The sequence below is a fragment of the Triticum urartu genome, chromosome 5A, assembly GCF_056163025.1.
Source record: "Triticum urartu cultivar PI428250 chromosome 5A, HENAU_Tu73, whole genome shotgun sequence".
Lineage (NCBI taxonomy): Eukaryota > Viridiplantae > Streptophyta > Magnoliopsida > Poales > Poaceae > Triticum > Triticum urartu.
In genome coordinates, this window is record NC_141877.1 from 613000741 (window position 1) to 613013406 (window position 12666).

Here is a 12666-nt window from a genome sequence, read left to right on the forward strand (position 1 = left end):
ATGATCATCATTATTAGAGCATTGTCCCAGTGAGGAAAGGATGACGGAGACTATGATTCCCCCACAAGTCGGGATGAGACTCCGGTCGAAAAAAAATAAAAAAGAGAGAAAGGCCAAAAAAAGAGAAGGCCTAAAAAATGAGAGAAAAAGAGAGAAGGGGCAATGTTGCTATCCTTTTACCACACTTATGCTTCAAAGTAGCACCATGTTCTTCATATAGAGAGTCTCTTGAGTTATCACTTTCATATACTAGTGGGAATTTTCATTATAGAGCTTGAAATTTAGTGAGAGATCATCTTATAATGCTACCGCCGAACTAAGCAAAATAAGATGCATAAAGGATAAACATCACATGCAATCAATATAAGTGATATGATATAGCCATCATCATCTTGTGCTTTGATCTCCATCTCCAAAGCACCGTCATGATCACCATCGTCACTGGCTTGACACCTTTATCTCCATCGAAGCGTCATTGTTGTCTCACCAACTATTGCTTATACGGCTATCACTACCACTTAGTGATATAGTAAAGCAATTACATGGCGATTGCATTTCATACAATAAAGCGACAACCATATGGCTCCTGCAAGTTGCCGATAACTATGTTACAAAACATGATCATCTCATACAATAAAATTTAGCATCATGACTTGACCATATCACATCACAACATTCCCTGCAAAAACAAGTTAGACGTCCTCTACTTTGTTGTTGCATGTTTTACGTGGCTGCTACGGGCTGAGCAAGAACTGTTCTTACCTACGCATCAAAAATCACAACACGGTATAGTGATTGCTTTTTGATCTTCAGAAAGAACCATGTTCATTGAATCCGATTCAACTAAAGTTGGAAAAACTGACACCCACCAGCGACCTGTGTGCGAAGCACGTCGGTAGAACCAGTCTCGTGTAAGCGTACGTGTAATGTCGGTCTGGGCCGCTTCATCCAGCAATACCGCCGAATCAAGAATCAACTAGTGACAGCAAGAAATATGTATATACCCACGCCCACAACTCCTTTGTGTTCTACTCGTGCATATAACATCTATGCATAAACCTGGCTCGGATGCCACTATTGGGGAACGCAGTAATTTCAAAAAAATTCCTATGCACACGCAAGATCATGGTGATGCATAGCAACAAGAGGGAAGAGTGTTGTCTACGTACCCTCATAGACTGTAAGAGGAAGCATTATGACAACGCGGTTTATGTAGTCGTACGTCTTCTCGGTCGACCAATCCTAGAACCGAAGGTACGGCACCTCCGCGATCTGCACAAGGTCGGCTCGGTGACATGCCATGAACTCACGATCTAGTAGAGCTTCGAGGGAGAACTTCGTCAGCACGACGGTGTGATGATGGTGCTGATGATGTTACCGGAACAGGGCTTCACCTAAGCACCGCTATAATATGACCGAGGTGGATTATGGTGGAAGGGGGCACCGCACACGGCTGGAAACAATCAACTTGTGTGTTCTGGGGTGCCCCCCTGCCCCCATATATAAAGGAGCAAGGGGGAGGCCGGCCGGCCTTGGGGCGCGCCAAGGAGAGGAGGAGTCCTCCTCCTAGTAGGAGTAGGACTCCCCATTTCCTATTCGAACTAGGAAGGGGAAGGGGGAAGGAAGGAGAGGGAGAGAGGGAGGAAAGAGGGGCGCCCCCTCCTTGTCCAATTCGGACTCCCAAGGGGGCGCGCAGCCAGCCCTAGGCCCTCTCCTCTCTCTCCCGCAAGGCCCATGTTGGCCCATTAGTTCCCCCGAGGGTTCCGATTACCCCTCCGGCACTCTGATAAATATCCGGTGATCCCCGGAACTCATCCAGTGTCTGAATATAGTCGTCCAGTATATCAATCTTTATTTCTTGACCATTCCGAGACTCCTCTTCATGTCCGTGATCATATCCGGAACTCCGAACTATCTTCGGTACATCAAAACACATAAACTCGTAATACTGATCGTCACCGAACGTTAAGCGTGCGGAACCTACGGGTTCGAGAACTATGTAGACATGACCGAGACATGTCTCCGGTCAATAACCAATAGCTGAACCTGGATGCTCATATTGGATCCTACATATTCTACGAAGATCTTTATCAGTCAAACCGCATAACAACATATGTTGTTCCCTTTGTCATTGTTATGTTACTTGCCCACGAGATTCGATCGTCGGTATCTCAATACCTAGTTCAATCTCGTTACCGGCAAGTCTCTTTACTCGTTCTGTAATGCATCATCCCACAACTAACTCATTAGTCACAATGCTTGCAAGGCTTATAGTGATGTGTATTACTGAGAGGGCCCAGAGATACCTCTCCGACAATCGGAGTGACAAATCCTAATCTTGATCTATGCCAACTCAACAAACACCATCAGAGACACCTGTAGAGCACCTTTATAATCACCCAGTTACGTTTTGACGTTTGGTAGCACACAAAGTGTTCCTCCGGTATTCGGGAGTTGCATGATCTCATAGTCATAGGAACATGTATAAGTTATGGAGAAAGCAATAGCAACAAATTAAACAATCATCCTGCTAAGCTTACGGATGGGTCAACTCAATCACATCATTCTCTAATGATGTGATCCCGTTAATCAAATGACAACTCATGTCTATGGTTAGGAAACATAACCATCATTGATTCAACAAGCTAGTCAAGTAGAGGCAAACTAGTGTCTATGTATTCACACATGTACTAAGTTTCCGGTTAATACAACTCTAGCATGAATAATAAACATTTATCATGATATAAGGAAATATAAATTACAACTTTATTATTGCCTCTAGGGCATATTTCCTTCAATCGGTCCCTTACGAAATAGCACATAAACTGGGGTTTAAGCTTCTGTCACTCTCGCAACCCACCATCTAATTGCTACTGCACAATGCAATCCCTTAGGCCCAAATATGGTGAAGTGTCATGTAGTCGACGTTCACATGACACCACTAAGGGAATAACAACATACATACTATCAAAATATCGAACACATATCAATTTCACATGATTACTTGCAACATGATTTCTCCCGTGACCTCAAGAACAAAAGTAACTACTCACAAATGATAAACATGTTCATGATCAGAGGAGTATTAAATAGCATAATGGATCTGAACATATAATCTTCCACCAATTAAACCATATAGTAATCAACTACAAGATGTAATCAACACTACTAGTCACCCACAAGCACCAATCTATAGTTCTGGTAACAAGATTGAACACAAGAGATAAACTAGGGTTTGAGAGGAGATGGTGTTGTTGAAGATGTTGATGGAGATTTCCCTCCCCGAGATGGGAGAGTTGTTGGTTATAATGATGACGATGATTTCCCCCTCCAGGAGGGAAGTTCCCCCGGCGGAATCACTCCGCCGGAGGGCAAAAGTGCTCCTGCCCAAGTTCCGCCTTGAGGCGGCGGCGCTTCGTCCTGAAAGTCCTCCTTTTATTTTTTTTCTAGGTCAAAATGACTTATATACCAGAAGATGGGCACCGGAGGTGGGCCGAGGAGGCCACAACCCACCAGGTCGCGCCCAGGTGGGTTTTGCCCACCTGGTGGCCCCCCTCTGGTGTTTATTGGCTTCAGTATTTCTTAAATAACCCATAAAAAATCTCCGTGAAGTTTCAGCTTATTTGGAGTTGTGCAGAATAGGTGGCCTGACATAGCTTTTCCAGGTCCAGATTTCCAGCTGCCTGAATTCTCCCTCTTGGTGTGTTCCTTGCAAATTATGAGAGAAAAGGCATTAGAATTACTCTAAAAGCATCATTATGGATAAAAAAATTATAAATAATAGTAAGAAAACATGATGCAAAATGGACGTATCAGCCTCCTGTATTATTCCACTCAAAAAGGGAATCATCGAGAAGGTCCTTGAGGAGCGACCAATCTTTTCTTGGGCTCTTCGTGGAATCCACCAAGCAACAATTGCACCTTGGCGGTCTTAGCACTAGGAGAATCCAATGGTTGCTACGCAAAATAGAATAAACATACCGCGAACATGAGAAAGTTAAAAAAATGAGACATGGAAACATATATGAAGGGAAAAGGTACAAAAGAAAAAGCGTAAATCCAGAGAACGGGGTACGTGGGTCGGTACGGCACGAGGAGGAAGTCCTTAAGCTTGTTCTATAGCATGAAATCGAGAAGGTAATTCTTCATGCACCGCCTCTCTTCCTCATTTTTTAGGTTTTCTTCGTTCATGAGATAAGGGTCGGTTATGGCGACATCAGAAATATTCTTTCTTCTTACCTTAGTGGGTTGAAAAAGCACCCCTAGCCTCATTAGGCAAGTTTCAAGACTATACAATCTGAACATATAGAAGATCTCTTTGAAATCTACATATATTTTGTCCCCGCTGAATTTTTAAAAGAAAGTATATCCCTTTGGCACCTTCGCAGTGAAATGTGTTGGGTTAACGATGGATCCTTGATTCTTATTGGCTAGCTCAAAATCCAGGATTTTGTCATGTAGGATCTTGATCTCAAGCTAAGGTGCTCGTACACTTTGTATGGTAGCATTCTCTTACCCGGGATATGGACAGGTGCTTATTGGTTGTCAGCACATTGTTCATATGCCAAGGACTTCTTTGGTGCCTTCTTCTTTACCGGTGGTCTACCATTTCCATGTGTGGTGGCAGAAGTTCTTGCCTTAGTATTCTCTTTCGCACCCTTTAGATGCATGTTTCTTTTTTTCACCGGTTGGACAGAAACGGGCAGACAGGACATCGCTTCTTGGGCCACCGCATTCTTTAGTGTTGTTGGAGTAAACATTGGTTTTTGAAAGGTTGCGTCTCGGGATGGGATGGCGGCGTATCCTCATCTGTAGCGTAATTAGGATTTTTTATTCTTCAAGAATGTGCTCTTCCTGCACATCCATAGCCAATACGGGGTTGCAAAGACCTAGAGGAGATCTTTCTAGGTGGCGATCCAATGCCATGGATGTTCAGATATGGTGATGGCGCTGCAATGTCGGGGAAGATCGGAGATGGTTTTTTGTTTGGGGATGGCTTGTCCATTATGATATGCATTGCAGACCACTTGAGGTAACCAGGAAAGCATTCTAAAAGGGTTTGTGGCTCGTCTCCCTCTTCCATAATGTTTTGTGGAAAAATCAAATTGTCGTATTGTGGGAACACCCTAAGCAAACAAACCTTGTGCACATTCTCATCTAATTTGTTGTTGTGCATGACATTTCCTATAAATACTCTAGCTTTGCAACCTCCAACAAGTCGCCACTCATTCTAGCTAGGAGAGTGCAAAGAATTTGTTCCTCCAATGAGTGTGGTGACCCACCATGACCATCCATGACATTAATGACCGAGGAGCTTCTGATCTTTGTGGGAGCAAGGGGTGATGGCATATGTCCACCGTTTGCGGCATATTTGTCGATTGTTTGGATTGAATATGCTTTTGAACCTCTGCCAAAAAATCAGGTAAGACTTCCTTTAACCTTTCGTTGACTAACTGATCTATTTTTTCTTTGTCCCTTCTTTATTTTTCTGACTTGGTCATCCTTTTCTTGGATGATAGTAGGCATCCTAGAAAGTATTGCCGACGCCGAGCTTACGACCTCTTGTGGGCTTTCTCTTCCTTAAGAGGGCGTACAGAATTGGATCAGAGGACCGCCTTGGGACATCTAGCGACTATTCAGAGCTTGGTGTGTTTCGGGTAAAATTTGCCTGCATGAACAAACTAATATCATTTAGAAACTACTCCTAAACATATATATATGCTGGAAAGTGGTTGTATAGGCTAATTACGTACCTCCCTTTCGACCGCCTTCGCCACCTCAGAGTCCTCGAAGTAGTAGAGTCCAGTTTCTTAAATAAGCACCACTAGGGATCGACAATATTTCTTGGCAAACGGGTCCATGATATTACTAAAGGGTGTCGGTTGACCTTGTGAAGAAAACATAGCATCATGCTTATCCCAAATGCTGCTTCCCTTTATAACCATGGGTGCCTAGATTGTGGTTCCCTACCATTTGGCTTCAGAGCTTCACAAACTTTTGTGTCCTGTTTGTATGCATCTGAGTCTCGGTAATCAAGGAACTCCTTCCATTCCTCATTGGTAGTACTAGGATATAGATTTGTAATATCCTCTAAATCATTCCCGTCGTCCAGTATCTTGTTTGCACTGTATATATTAGTACTCAAGGTCCTAGTGATCACACGCATGGCATGTATTTCTCTAAGTGCATTGTATCGGTCGTTGAACTTGAAAATATCTCTCATCTTTCCTAACAGGAGATTGGACCATTGTTTGTTTCTAGGGCCCCTTAAGGATGTAAGGTTGATGCCACAGTTTTCATGGGTAATGGCACCTAGGACGTTACCCCATTCCGTTGCATTCTTGATTGGACTAACGGTTCTTCCTTCTTTGTTAATCCATTTTATTACGTAAGTAGTTGTAGGCACCTTATTATGTGACCTACGCTTCTGCGACTGAATTTTCAAATCAACTTCTTCACCGTTCAGGTCTCCTTCCTCTTCAGCAACATCCAACTATTCTTCCAAATGTTGGCCTTCGTCTTGAAGACCATTGTCGGAATACTCTTCCCATCTTGCACTTCCTCTTCAGCACCATGTGAATCTTCTTCCCCATCTAGCCTCCATCTGCAGCACGGTCGGTCTCCTCGTGCAAATCATAGGCACAATCAGTATGAGAGGTGTGATCATTGCATGCCCGATTTGGTTCATCCTGTTGGGAGGTCAAAGCCTCACTCCGAGACCGTGTATGTCTCACCATCTTTTTTCTGCAAAATGAAGATCGCATCGGTCATGAGTTGAAAAGAAATAGAAAATAAAAAATGGCAAGATGAGTGCTAAAAAGATACATATTAAGTGCCATAAATTCGACGAAATGGAAGTCAATCAACATTTCAAACCGCAAGAACAAACATAGCACAAGCAATGAATTGAAATCATTTCAAATCAATGAAAATATATAGCACAAGCAATGAATTCAAGCAACCAAGGCGGCGGTCTATAGATTGATACGTCTCCGTCGTATCTACTTTTCCAAACACTTTTGCCCTTGTTTTGGACTCTAACTTGCATGATTTGGATGGAACTAACCCGGACTGACGTTGTTTTCAGCAGAATTGCCATGGTGTTATTTTTGTGCAGAAATAAAAGTTCTCGGAATGACCTGAAAATCAACGGAGATTATTCTTGGAATATATAAAAAATACTGGCGAAAGAATCAACGTCAGGGGGCCACACCCTATCCACGAGGGTGGGGGCGCGCCCCCTGCCTCATGGCCCCCCTGATGCTCCACCGACCTCAACTCCGACTCCATATATTCACATTCAGGGAGAAAAAATTAGGAGGGAAGGATTCATTGCGTTTTACGATACGGAGCCGCCGCCAAGCCCTAAACTCTCTCAGGAGGGCTGATCTGGAGTCCGTTCGGGGCTCCGGAGAGGGGAATCCGTCGCCATCGTCATCATCAATATTCCTCCATCACCAATTCCATGATGCTCACCGCCGTGCGTGAGTAATTCCATTGTAGGCTTGCTGGACGGTGATGGGTTGGATGAGATTTATCATGTAATCGAGTTAGTTTTGTTAGGGTTTGATCCCTAGTATCCATTCTATTCTGAATTTGATGTTGCGATGACTTTGCTATGCTTAATGCTTGTCACTAGGGCCCGAGTGCCATGATTTCAGATCTGAACCTATTATGTTTCCATGAATATATGTGAGTTCGTGATCCTATCTTGCAAGTCTATAGTCACCTATTATGTGTTATGATCTGTTAACCGCGAAGTGACAATAATCAGGATACTTACCGATGATGACCGTAGTTTGAGGAGCTCATGTATTTACTATGTGTTAATGCTTTGGTCAGGTACTCTATTAAAAGGAGGCCTTAATATCCCTTAGTTTCCATTAGGACCCCACTGCCACGAGAGGGTAGGGCAAAAGATGTCATGCAAGTTCTTTTCCATAAGCATGTATGACTATATTCGGAATACATGCCTACATTATATTGATGAACTGGAGCTAGTTCTGTGTCACCCTATGTTATAACTGTTGCATGATTGCATCCGACATAATTATCCATCACTAATCCATTGCCTACGAGCTTTTCATATATTGTTCTTCGCTTATTTACTTTTCCATTGCTACTGTTACAATCACTATAAAACCAAAACTGCTACCGTTACTTTTTCCACCGTTACCACTACTATCATATTACTTTGCTACTAAATACCTTGCTGCAGATATTAAGTTATCCAGGTGTGGTTGAATTGACAACTCAGCTGCTAATACTTGAGAATATTCTTTGGTTCCCCTTGTGTCGAATCAATAAATTTGGGTTGAATACTCTACCCTCGAAAACTGTTGCGATCCCCTATACTTGTGGGTTATCAAGACTATTTTATGGTGCCGTTGCCGGGGAGCATAGCTCTATTCTTTGAGTCACTTGGGATTTATATCTGCTGATCACAATGAAGAACTTGAAAGATCAAAAACCAAGATTTTTCCCTCAACTACGAGGGGAGGTAAGGAACTGCCATCTAGCTCTGCACTTGATTCACCTTCTGTTATGAGTAAACTTGCGACACCTACACATGATATTGATTCTGATAGGTCGCATGTTATTTATGATGCCACTTCTGCTTTGCATGATACTTATGATGAAACTACTTCTATGCTTGATAATACTGTGCCTCTAGGTGAATTTCTTGATGAACAACTTGCTAGGGTTAGAGAGAATGAAATTATTGAAACTGATAATATTGATGAAAGTGATGATGAAGATTCTCCCCCTAGATATGAATTGCCTGTTGTGCCTGAGGGTTTTGTTATGGATGAAGAAACCGCTAGAGACTTTCTTGCTTGCAATGATAGATATGATCTTAAGAAATTATTAGCTAAGCTTAAAGACAAGTCTTTAAATGCTAGAATGAAACATGACCCTGCTTTTGCTACTTCACCTATCTTTATTTCCGATAAGGATTATGATTTCTCTGTCGATCCTGAGATAATTACTTTGGTTGAATCTGATCCTTTTTATGGCTATGAATCTAAAACTGTTGTGGCACATCTTACTAAATTAAATGATATAGCCACCCTGTTCACTAATGATGAGAAAACTCGCTATTATTATATCCTTAAGTTATTTCCGTTCTCATTAAAGGGTGATGCTAAAACATGGTTTAATTCTCTTGATCCTGGTTGTGTGCATAGTCCCCGGGATATGATTTATTACTTCTCTGCTAAATATTTCCCCGCTCATAAGAAACAAGCTACCTTAAGGGAAATATATAACTTTGTGCAAATTGAAGAAGAGAGTCTCCCACAAGCTTGGGGGAGGCTTCTCTGATTACTTAATGCTTTGCCTGATCATCCTTTGAAGAAAAATGAAATACATGATATCATTTATAATGGACTAACCCATGCTTCCAGAGACCACCTGGATAGTTGTGCTGGTTGTGTTTTTAGGGAAAGAACTGTTGATCAAGCTGAATTGCTATTGAATATTATGTTGACTAATGAAAATAATTGGACACTTCCTGAACCAAATCCTAAGCCAACTCCGAAGAAAAGGGGTATTCTATTTCTCAGTCCTGAAGATATGCAAGAAGCAAAGAAATCTATGAAAGAAAAAGGTATTAAAGCTGAAGATGTTAAGAATTTACCACCTATTGAAGAAAACATGGTCTTGATAACCCGACATAGGTAGTAAAGGTAAATTCTCTCTATAGATATGATAAGGGTGAAATCCCATCTACTAAGTTGGCTAGCCAATACTTCGATGAGTTTGATAATTTTATGGTTAACCAAGAAGACTTCAATGCTTATGTTGGTAGACAATTGAAACGCAATGCTATTATGATTGAACACTTGAGTGATTATGTTGCTAGTGTTAAAGGTGAACTTAAACTTATTAGTAAACATGCATCTATGGTTACCACTCAAGTAGAATAAGTACTTAAGGCTCAGAATGATTTGCTCAATGAATTAAATAGTAAGAAAAATGATAATGTTGTTAGAGTTATGACTAGAGGGGGTAAAATGACTTAGGAGCCTTTGTATCCTGAGGGCCATCCTAAGAGAATTGAGCAAGATTCTCGGAGAACTAATGTTGATTCACCTAGTTCTTCTAAGAAGAAAAAGAAAAATGATAGGACTTTGCATGCTTCTAGTGAACCTGTGGTTGACACACCTGAGAATCCCAATGATATTTCTATTTCTGATGCTGAAACACAATCTGGTAATGAACATGAACCAAGTGATAATGTTAATGATGAAGGAAATATGTCCTAGAGGCAATAATAAAGTTATTATTTATTTCCTTATATCATGATAAATGTTTATTATTCATGCTAGAATTGTATTAACCAGAAACTTAGTACATGTGTGAATACATAGACAAACAGAGTGTCACTAGTATGCCTCTACTTGACTAGCTCGTTGAATCAAAGATGGTTAAGTTTCCTAGCCATAGACATGAGTTGTCATTTGATTAACGGGATCACATCATTAGAGAATGATGTGATTGAATTGACCCATTCTATTAGCTTAGCACGATGATCGTTTAGTTTGTTGCTACTGCTTTCTTCATGACTTATACATGTTCCTCTGACTTTGAGATTATGCAACTCCCGAATACCAGAGGAACACTTTGTGTGCTACCAAACGTCACAATGTAACTGGGTGATTATAATGGTGCTCTACAGGTGTCTCCAATGGTACTTGTTGAGTTGGCATAGATCGAGATTAGGATTTGTCACTCCGATTGTCGGATAGGTATCTCTGGGCCCTCTCGGTAATGCACATCACTATAAGCCTTGCAAACAATGTGAATAATGAGTTAGTTGCGGGATGATGCATTACGAAACGAGTAAAGAGACTTGCTGGTAACGAGATTGAACTAGGTATTGAGATACCGACGATCGAATCTCGGGCAAGCACTAGTAGAAAACGGGCCTATTGTCCCGGTTCGTAAGGGCCTTTTGTCCCGGTTCCTGAACCGGGACTAAAGGGTCGTTACTAATGCCCTGTCCCTTTAGTCCTGGTTCAGTCCAGAACCGGGACAGATGGGCCTCCACGTGGCCTGTGCGCGGAGCCCAGGCAGGAGGGCCTTTGGTCCCGGTTGGTGGCACCAACCGGGACCAATAGGCATCCACGCGTCAGCATTTCTGTGGCTGGGTTTTTTGTTTTTTTGAAAGGGGGGGGGTTGGGGGGTTTTGGGGGGTTAATTTAGGTGTTTCATATATTGTGTTAGCTAGCTAATTAATAGAGAGAAGTGTCCTCTCTTATGTCCGTGCTTGGTCGATGCTACATACTATACATACGTATAGAGAGGACTAGACACGCTAGCTAGCTAGTAAGCAAACGAAGGAAACAGAAGATCGTCATGAACATATATGCATACAGAGAGAAGTGATATCGACCACCTCTCCTTCTACAAGAGATTGGTCGAACAACAAGTTCTCGTATATCTATCCGACACTACCGGCTACATATATACAATAATTATCTCTTACAAATATAACCTCCTATCATACGGACGCATTGTCCACATAGTATTCTCCGTCTTCAGCGATCACGTGGTCAAGAAAGAATGCCACCAATTCCTCTTGAATTGCTCGCATGCGATCTGGTGCTAGGAGTTCATCCCGCATCCGAATCATCTAATTTGAAGAAGGGGGTCAATACATATATATATATATATATATGAATGAATGAAACTCAACACAAATGATGGTAATAAAATAAAATTGTGAATATTGTTATTTACGGACTTCATATTGTTCGTCAGAGTAGCCTTACTCACAGGTCGTGTGGCGGATGGACTCGCAAACGTAGTATCCACAGAAATCATTCCCTTGTTCCTGCCACAACTACTTTACAAGAAATAGAGGTCAATCGAACTGATAAGCAAGAATGCCAAATGGTATTGATGAAACTAGCGCTTGAATCACTAGGAGATGCGCAGAACATGCTACTATAGTACTTACTTTCGGGTGTCTAAATTCCAGCTTCTTCGGCAGTCCCGGAGCTTTTTTGGTGAATTTTCTGCAAACCCTGCCAGACAAAGAAAACAATTACTTGATATCAGAAATGAACAAAGTTGCTGATATGGTGGATAATGATCGATTTAACTTACTTCTTGAGCATTTGAGTCATGTCCGCATACTCCTGGGGATCTTTTCGTTTAGAGTCCAAGACAGTTACTACTCCCTGCTCAAGCTTAATCTCTAGGAGAATATAGCGGAACCTGCGCACGCATGCATACCTCAACAATTACATCACTATAACCTTGACTAATATATAAGGGAAACAGAATATGCACAAGACAGTAGCACTCACTTGAAATTGTAAGGAAAGAGTATTATATCTTTGTTTTAATTTATTACCAACGATCGTAGCAAGTTGGCCTCGGTATCTGCGGCATGAAATTTAACCTCAGTTGCATCTATGAGATTTGTGTTAATGAACCAATATCACCGACTTGTCTTTTCTTCAATTCGACGATCTTCAATCTGCATAATATAGTGAGGATAATTATAAATACATGCAATGAAAGAGCTGAGCTATATAGAGAGACTTAATGACAGAAGTAGTACTACTTACAGACAGTAGTAGGTGACCGTTGCTTTACGAGGGCCAATTGATTGAAAAACTGAAAGAACTCCTCAAATGGAACAGGCAACAGTTC